Source organism: Manis javanica, chromosome 17 (assembly GCF_040802235.1).
Source record: "Manis javanica isolate MJ-LG chromosome 17, MJ_LKY, whole genome shotgun sequence".
Lineage (NCBI taxonomy): Eukaryota > Metazoa > Chordata > Mammalia > Pholidota > Manidae > Manis > Manis javanica.
The window spans coordinates 12,157,643-12,166,361 of NC_133172.1; positions in this window are offsets into that span (position 1 = coordinate 12,157,643).

Here is an 8,719-nt window from a genome sequence, read left to right on the forward strand (position 1 = left end):
TTTCACATAATTCGACCTAATAATTCTCAAATCCATTTCCTCTTCTCTTCCCTGCTCCCAGTGTCCTAGTTCAGGCCTCTACACCGTCTGCTTGGCCCAATGCACCAGCTTCCTACCTGGCTTCCCAGCCCCCAGTCCTGCCCTCTGTGGTCCATTCTTCACACTGGCTATTGGGGTGATCTTTCTACAACATGTGTCTGATGAAAACACACCCTGCTTCAAACTCTTTCAGCACTCCCTATTGCTAACAGGACGAAAGTCATACCCCTTGGCCAGTTTTTCAGGCCCTTCCCAATATCTGGCTGCCCTCCCACTCTAGTCACCACCTGCCATGCAACCTCTACTCCAGCCACATCAAACCACCACCACTTCCTTGAATCTGCCTCCTCTTACCTCCTGCTCTTTGCACATCTAGTTCCCTTAGAACCAGAATATCCTTCCCACTTTTCTCCTCTGGCTAACTTCCATTTGATTTCAGAACCAGCTCACATAACCTAGGCTATCGTAAATCTCCAGTTTATACATTTGTGCATTCAATACACACAGTTGGAAGTACCTGTGTAAGTACGACCTCCATGGATGGTGCTGGGGACGCAAAGCAGGAGAGGATACAATTCCTGGTCTCAAGAGCTCATGGTCCAGGAAGAGAAACGAACACATCCATAAATCAAAACAACACAGTGACTGGGACACCAAACCAACCTAGGGAAATTTTGACTTTTAAAGGGGAAATAGCTCTCCCCAAGTTGGAGGGGAGTTAAAGTCATAGAGGACAGCGTGAACAAAAGCATGCATATGAGGAAGAGCAGGTTGTACGCAGGCAGGCAGGCAGTGGGGTTGCTGAAAAATAAACTGTGACCGATGCTGCTGGAAAGGCTGGGAGGGGCAATCATTAAACATCTTTTGATCTTAGAAGCCATGGGGGTTTTCATCAGCTTTGCATTTTTTAGAGGAAGCACTTGAGGGAGCAAGAGTAGAGGCAAGAAAAATCATGGAGCTGTTGCAATAGCCTAGGCAAGAAGTGCTAAAGGCTGGTCTTCTGACATTGGTAGGAGGGACATGGAGGAGACGACAGGTTTGAAAAACCCGGAAGTAAGTCAAGTCTGCAGAACTTTATGTTTGGATGTGAGGGTTAGGAAAAGGGTGATGTCAAGGCTAATAGCCACCTTTCTCACTTGGATGACTGGGTAGATGGAGGTGCCATTCATTGAGACAGGTGAAAATAGGAGGCACAGAACTTATTCAAGAGCTTCCTTTTGGAACCTCTTATGTCTGAGGTGCCCATGGGACATGCTCTGGATCCGGCAGTCTATATTGGTCTGAAATAGATTATTAGGATATATTTGTGTGCAGTATTGTGAAGAGAGGTCTGGGCTGAAGGTTTAGGCATCATCAGTATACAGTTGATAGCTAAAGTCATGAGGGTGGATGACATGTCTCAAGAATGAGAAGAGCTATGGGCTGGAGGAGGAGCCCAGGGGAAGCACCATATTTCAAAGGTGGGCAGAGGAGGAGGAGTCCTTACATGGGCCAGAGAAGCAGCTGTCAGGGAGGAAGGAAGGGAACCATTCATATGCTGCATCAGGGAAGCACTGCTAGGCAGCCTCTAAGAGGCCTCCAGGGACCCTGCCACCTGATATTCATGACCTTGTGTGATCCCCTCCCCCTTAGTACCCAGTGACTCAGTTCTAATGAGTAGAATATGGCAAAGTGATGGAATGTCACTTACGAGATTAGGTTATAAAAAGACCACAGCTTCTGTGCACACACACACGTCTCTCCTTTGCCCCTTCTCTCCTCTCTGTCCCTCTCCTTCCTTTCTGCTCTCTCTCTCCATCGGATGATTTCCCTGGGGGAAATTATGTCGGGCTATCCCCACTGCCACCTGGCCTTCAGAAGAGACCACAACCCCTCAGCTAAGCTGCTCATGGATTCCTGACCCACAGAAACTATGAGATAATAAATGTTTGTTGTTTTGCGATGCTAAGTTTTGGGTTGATTTGTTATGCAGAAGCCAAGGGAGGAAAGATTTTCAAGAGAGAGGTATGTGTCAATGGGCTTAAAAGCTGCAGATGAAGACTGAAAAAGACCCTTGGATTTGGTGAGAGAAGGTCATTAACAAGATCGGTGCAAATGGTTTCAGTGAATTGGGAGTCAAATGAAAGATGAAGGCTGGGCTGGTGAGGAGTGCTCTGCGTCATGGGCATCATTGTTTCTGCCTGCCCAGCATCCATTTCCCCATCATCTATGACAGCTCCATGATTTTCCTCTGAGTAACCCATGGCCTACTGGATACAATTCTGAGACTGTCAATCAGGGTGCCCAGCTATCCACAGCCCAAGGGGAGGCCACATGACTCAAGCTGCACCAATCAGAAGCTCTCCCTGGAATTTGAATCATGAGCTTGCCCGACAGGTCGCCAGAACCTGGTTAAAGCTGATTCATGCGACAGCCAGGGCCTTGAGGAAACTCCATTCCTTCCTTCTATCTAGATCTCAGCCATTGCCCTGGTTCCAGTCCTTTCCAAAGCCAGGTTCTGGAGTCTCTTTCCATGAGTGCCACTCTCATTTCCTTCTAATAAATTCCTTGCTTGCTTAAATTAGCAAGCTCAGTACCTGTTACTTGCAGCCATATAACCCTAATTCATACTTGTTCTTTCAAGAATTCTGGGTGAGATGAGGAGGAGAACAAAGGACAGGCACCAGAGGGAGCAAAGAGTAAAGGGAGACAGGGGGATGGGGGCGGGGGTGGGGGTTAGTTTTTAAGGCAGTAGAAATTTGGGTGTATTTATAGGCCGAAAAGGAAGGTCTGTTGGAACAGGGAAGGGAAGAGTGATAGGGTGATACTCTGGGAGTCATGACAGGATGAGCAATCATGGGCAGAGAGGCTGGACTAGAACAGAGCCTGAAGAAGTGAAGTAACTCTGGGTGTGGATGACTGTGGGTCTGAATGGAAGCCAACAGAAACCACGACTGATTAGCCCTAATTTTATTTGTTTAGACTGAAAGGGTAGGGTTGGGGGATACTCATTGGAGAGTGGTGGCTGAGAGAGGGGGCTGACCAAGAAGTTGGAGTGGCACCTGTAGGCACCACTTCGCCACCGTTCTGCTCTGAGCCAATCTCAACCACCCAGACCAAGATCAGGGGTGTGCAAATAGATGTGACAGCAGGTGGGGTAAGGGAATTCAGAGTGTGCTGGTCTTCTCCCGGGGCCCTCCCAGGTCCACCCTCCACCCTTCTTTATCCATACGGTGCATCATCCAGGCTCCCTTGCCCTCTGACACCTAACTGGGTCCTCCATGGGAAGCTCCGGTAGGACATTCAAGAGTGGAAGAGGAAAGAATCATTCTGGGTATTTCTTCGCCTACTCCCAGGTCTGTGTCAGTACCGTGGTTCTGGTAGTGGCTGAACCCTGCACAACCCAGCACCCCTAGGGCATGTTCTATGGCCCTCACTGGGCTCCAGTAATACCATTTCCTTTCCTTACTCAGCAGATCTAAGGGTGGTCACAGCTTCCTGCTGCCTTCACTTCCCTTGTTGGTTCCCTCAATGCTGCCTACACCTCTGCAGTCCCTTCATTAAATTATCTTCAAAATCCCAGCTGTGGTGCCCTGTTTCCCACTGGGACCTTGACTATTAGAGAGCTAGCAAGAGAGATTAGATGGTCCAATCTGAGGCTCTGGCTGGGAAGGGAAGGGAGAGCAGCCAGGAGCAGTCTGCCCAGTTGGCAGAAAACAGAGGGATCGGGGGAGCGGAGCTCTCTCTGAGTTGATGGTATGGTACAGGCGTGATGGCAGTGGGGTCCTGCCAGGTGCTGGGATCAGAGCACAGGCTACTGGATTTCAAACCTGGAAGATAGTACTGGGTTGGGGCTAAAACCAGGGCTTTTGCATTTGGGACCCAGAGAGTCCTGTGTTGAAATCCTAGCCCTGCCACTGGAGTACAGAGAAGACAAGAAGTGACTCTGTAGCATCTTACTACACTGATGGACAGTGACTTCAATGGGGTTTGGCGGGGGGGACTTTGATAATATGAGTGAATATAGTAACCACATTGTTTTTCATGTGAAACCTTCATAAGAGTGTATATCAATGACACCTTAATAATAAAAGAAAGAATCCTAGCCCTGCCACTTTGCTACATGCGTCACCCACGGAAGTGACTTCACCTTCCTGTGTGTACATGCTCACATTTAAAATGATAGTAATACCAACCTTGCAGGTTTTTGTGTGAGGTAAACGCGTGTAAACCATTTGGCACAGTGCTTGGCATGTGGTTGGTATAAGTGCTCAGCAAATGTTCGCTATGTGCACTGCACTTCCCAGTAATGACTAAGTCCAAGGTGTGGTCGTGGCAGTGGATGGCTGGAGTGGGATGAAGGTTAGCAGAGATGAGGGAGGAAGAGACCGAGAGGTCAGATAATTGGAAGGATGACCATCATAGGGAGGTTATACTCCAGCAGGGTGGCAGGGGCTGGGGTGGAAAGACAGTCTGTGAGGAGGTGCTACAGTCTTCAGGAATGAGGGAACAGTGAGTCAATAGATGTCATGAAGAAGCAGGACAGAGGGTGGTAGAACCTGAGGACATACCCTCAAGAAAGCCCGACTCCCATGAAGCCAGATCAGAGTCAGTGTCTGTCTCATCTGAGTTCCCACAGTCCCTTGCATCTTCCTTTGAGATGGCCCCAGCAATCATGTCCTGCACTAAGCAGAGCTTGCCATGGGGGGATTGGCTCAGCACCTTCTGCAGTAGCTGGAACAGAAGTTACACTAGTAAGTGATTGCTAAATGACTTGGAGGGTGAGGGAAGGGGAAACGTCCTGGGTGGCTTTTAGTAAAGTGGCAGAGCCAGGATTCCAACATGGGGCTCTCTGGGTCCCAAATGCAAAAGCCCTGGTTTTAGCCCCAACCCAGTACCATCTTCCAGGTTTGAAACCCCGTATCCTGACCTCTGATCCCAGCACCTGGCAGGACTCCACTGCCATCACACCTGTACCATACCATCAACTCGGAGAGAGCTCCGCTCCCCCGATCCCTCTGTTTTCTGCCAACTGGGCAGACCGCTCCTGGCTGCTCTCCCTTCCCTTCCCAGCCAGAGCCTCAGATTGGACCACCTTATTTACCCTTAATTTTGTTCCATGTATCTCTCTGCATTCTCTTTACTTTTAATAACCTAATGTTTAAAACAAACCTCTTATTCAATTTAAACAAATGTCTCCTGAGACCCTCATACACGCTCTTCCACATATCTGGAATACTTTCACCTGTTCTATCCACCCAAAGACCTCCTACTCCTCACTCAAGAATGAGCGTATATTAGGCACTAGAGAGAAGAAACATGAACTACAGTGACACCGCACACCCATCATATTAGCGCAATTAAAGTGTCTGACAATGCCGGGTAGTGGCAAGGATATGAAGTAAAGAGCACCCATTCCGTGCTGGTAAGAGAGTAAACTGGTACAAACACTTTAGCAGTCTGGTAGTGTGGTAGGCTGAGAAATGTCCCCCCAAAGATGTCTATGGCTTAATCCCTGGAATCTCTGAATGTTGTATGTGGCAAAAAGACTGCAGATGTGATTAAAGTAAGGATTTGGGGATGAGGTTATTTTAGATTATGTGGGCGGGCTCTAAATGCCATGACATATATCCTTCTAAGAGGCCGACTGAGGGAGATCTGGCACCACAGCAGAGGAGGCTGTGCCCACAGAGGCAGAGACTGGAGTGATGAGGCCACATCCAGGGGATTCTGACAGCCTCCAGAAGTTGGAAGAGGCAAGGAACTGATTCTCCCCTGAGCCTCCAGAGGGAAGATGGGCAGTGGACACCTTGATTTTGAGCTAATAAAACTGATTTTAGACTTCTGATCTCCAGAACTGTGAGGGAATACATTTCTATTGTGCTACACTACCAACTTTGTGGTAATTTATTACAGTAACCATAGGAAACAAATATAGATGGTATCTACCAAACCTGAACATACCATATTCACGCCCAGTTGCACTTGTAGGTGTAACCCAACAGAAACAGAAGCATTTTTTCACAAAAAAAACATGCACGAGAAGGTTCACAGAAGCATTATTTATAACGGCCTCAAAGTGGAAACAACCTAGATGTCCACCAGCAGTGCAATGCACGAACTACCTGTGGGATGTTCATAAAAATGAGTCAACTACAAATAAACACACAGAAGAATCTCACAAACACAATACTGAGCAAAAGAAACCAGACACAACAGAAAACATACCACATGATTCCATTTTTTTTAAGTGAAAAAACAAAATTACCTCTCTCACTGAGTGACAAAACTAGAAAGTTAAAGAAAAGCAAGGAATTATTTCTGTAAAAGCCAGGATAATGTTCCCAGCAAGGGGAAGAGTAAGTTTCGATCAGGAGGGGTTGGGCAGGACAGAAATGGGGGGGAGAGCAGGGGGTCTGCAGGGTGCTAGTAATGTATTTCTTAACTTAGGAAGCCCAGGTGTCACTAACTGTACATTTATGTTTTATGTACTTTTCTGAATGTTGTATTTCACAACTGAAATCTATCTTGGTGGTGATGGTAGTGGGGGGTTAATTTTTAATAGAATGAACAGGGAGTTTCCCAGTCCATGAAACCTCCCTGGGTCCCTCCAGCTTCTACTGCTTGATCAGTCACGGACCTCTCTGGGCTGTGACCCACTGTGTCCCAGTCTGGGGCACCTGCCAGAACAAGAGCTTCCCAGAGCCAGCACTCCGCCTACTGTCCTCACAGGGTCCCCAGCAGAGGCCAGTCCAAGGCCTGACACTCGGGAGGACTTGTGGAACATGTGCTGCGGGACCCCAGACACATGGGCTTGTCTCATGTTACCACCTTATCTTATCACTGCCAGGGCGGGTGTCTGGGTGCCAGCATGTGGTAACATTTGACTGCTGACGAGTGAGGGGGCAGCTGACTGTGCACTGCCACTTACCTGAGACTCTGTCCATCTGTCCCTCTACATCCCATTCAGGAATGCCCCCTAAGGCCTTCACGCGGGCTGTTCTCTCTGCCTGGAATGCCCCTATCATTCTGTTGAACTCCTACTCATCCTTCAAGAGCCAGCTCCAAGCTCTGCTCTGTGAAACCACAACCTGCCTTCCAATGAGCTCCCACAGGCCCCTATTTTTCTTGGCCGCCGTCTGTCCCGACAGAATCTTCCTCGATTTCTGAAGCATTTTGATCTCCCTGATTGTCCTCACGCTTGGGTTGACCCACTTTGGGTCTCAGGGGTCTCTCAGTCTCCCCCACCGGCACCGGGCGTGGGCTCTGGCAAGCACAGGTGGGCGCCACAGCGCATATGCTCAGGGAGGCTCCTGGCGCGAGGCATGGCCTCAAGGTTCCCGCCACGGCCGCTGCCGGCAGGCACTGAGCGTGCGCGGGCTTCCGCCTGGGTTAGGATCCCCCGCTTCCGGCACGCACCGTGCCAGCGAGAGAGGCGTATCCCCGCGGAAAAGGCTGGACCGGGAGGGGCCTAGCAAATGGGGCGGGGCCTCTTGCGTGGAACTGGCTCGGGGTAAGGGTCCATCACTCAAAAAGGGTAAGAGGCTGGGCCCAAGATGGGACGGAGAGGTGGATCCGGGGTTTCGGCGCAGCAGAGGCTGGAACAGGCAGCACATGCCACCGCCAAGCGCGTTAAGCCCAAGCAGAGGAGAACCTCACATCTGTAAGGTCATGAAAAGAAGGCCGACTTCCTCCCAACCAGGCCAAGGCCAGTCGCCCTGGAGGAAAGGAGAAAGGGCATGGAAGTTCCCATTTCCCTAGCCACCCAACATTTCTGCATCCACTTGGGGAGAGATGCTCTCCATCTCAGTGATTCTTTCCCATCCCTCAGGCAAGTCACTTCCCCTCTCTGAGCCCCTTTTCTGTCAAAATGAGGGTGAGATTCCTACTTCACATAAAGTAGGTTGAAATAGATCTTGAGTAGGTGCCCAGCAGATCTCAGCTCCCTCCCTCCCAGAGAAAAGTAAAGGGACAATCTGGAGTCACACAGCAGCTAGCTGACCAAGTCTTGACTCAAGCAGGACTCAACTCCTAACCTTGCCACTGTATCCCTGTACAGCAGTACAGGTCAGAGCCCAACAGGCTCCAGGGGTGGGCAGGTGCATCCCTTCCCCAGTGTCAGACGCCCTGCCCATCCCCCACCCAGCCCCTTCTTCCCTCCCCCCTCAGAAAGAAAAACCCCAGATATTATGTAAGGAACTCCAGTTCCCAAGCCCATAAACAATGGGTGGGGAAAGAATAAGAGGCCACAACCTGTAGCCACAGGAGTAAGAAGTGCTTGGCCTCAGGAGGAACAGAGACCCAGGTTTAAGAGGAGGTATACTGTCCAGACATATGAGGGCTCGGGAGTCACTTGGAGAGTGGTTCCAGGCAGAGAACCCTGCATGGTGACCATTAGGTTTCAAGACCTATGGGCTCTGTCAGCCTTGGGGATAGACAGCTACCCCCACCTCCCTTAACTAGTTAAAAATGCTGGCACTCCCCAAACCACACAGGAGCAAAGCCCATTCAAATGGAGTTGGGAGAGTGGATGAATTCAAGAGAGTATTTGACAGATGAGGAAACTGAGGCCCAAGAGAGAAGGGTAAGACTGTGGTATAGGAACTGGCAGATGATCCAGCATCCTGCCCACCCCCAGCCCAATACAGGGCTAGGAACTCATCAGCTCCTTCCTCCAGCCCATAAAGAAAGAGTCTTCGGG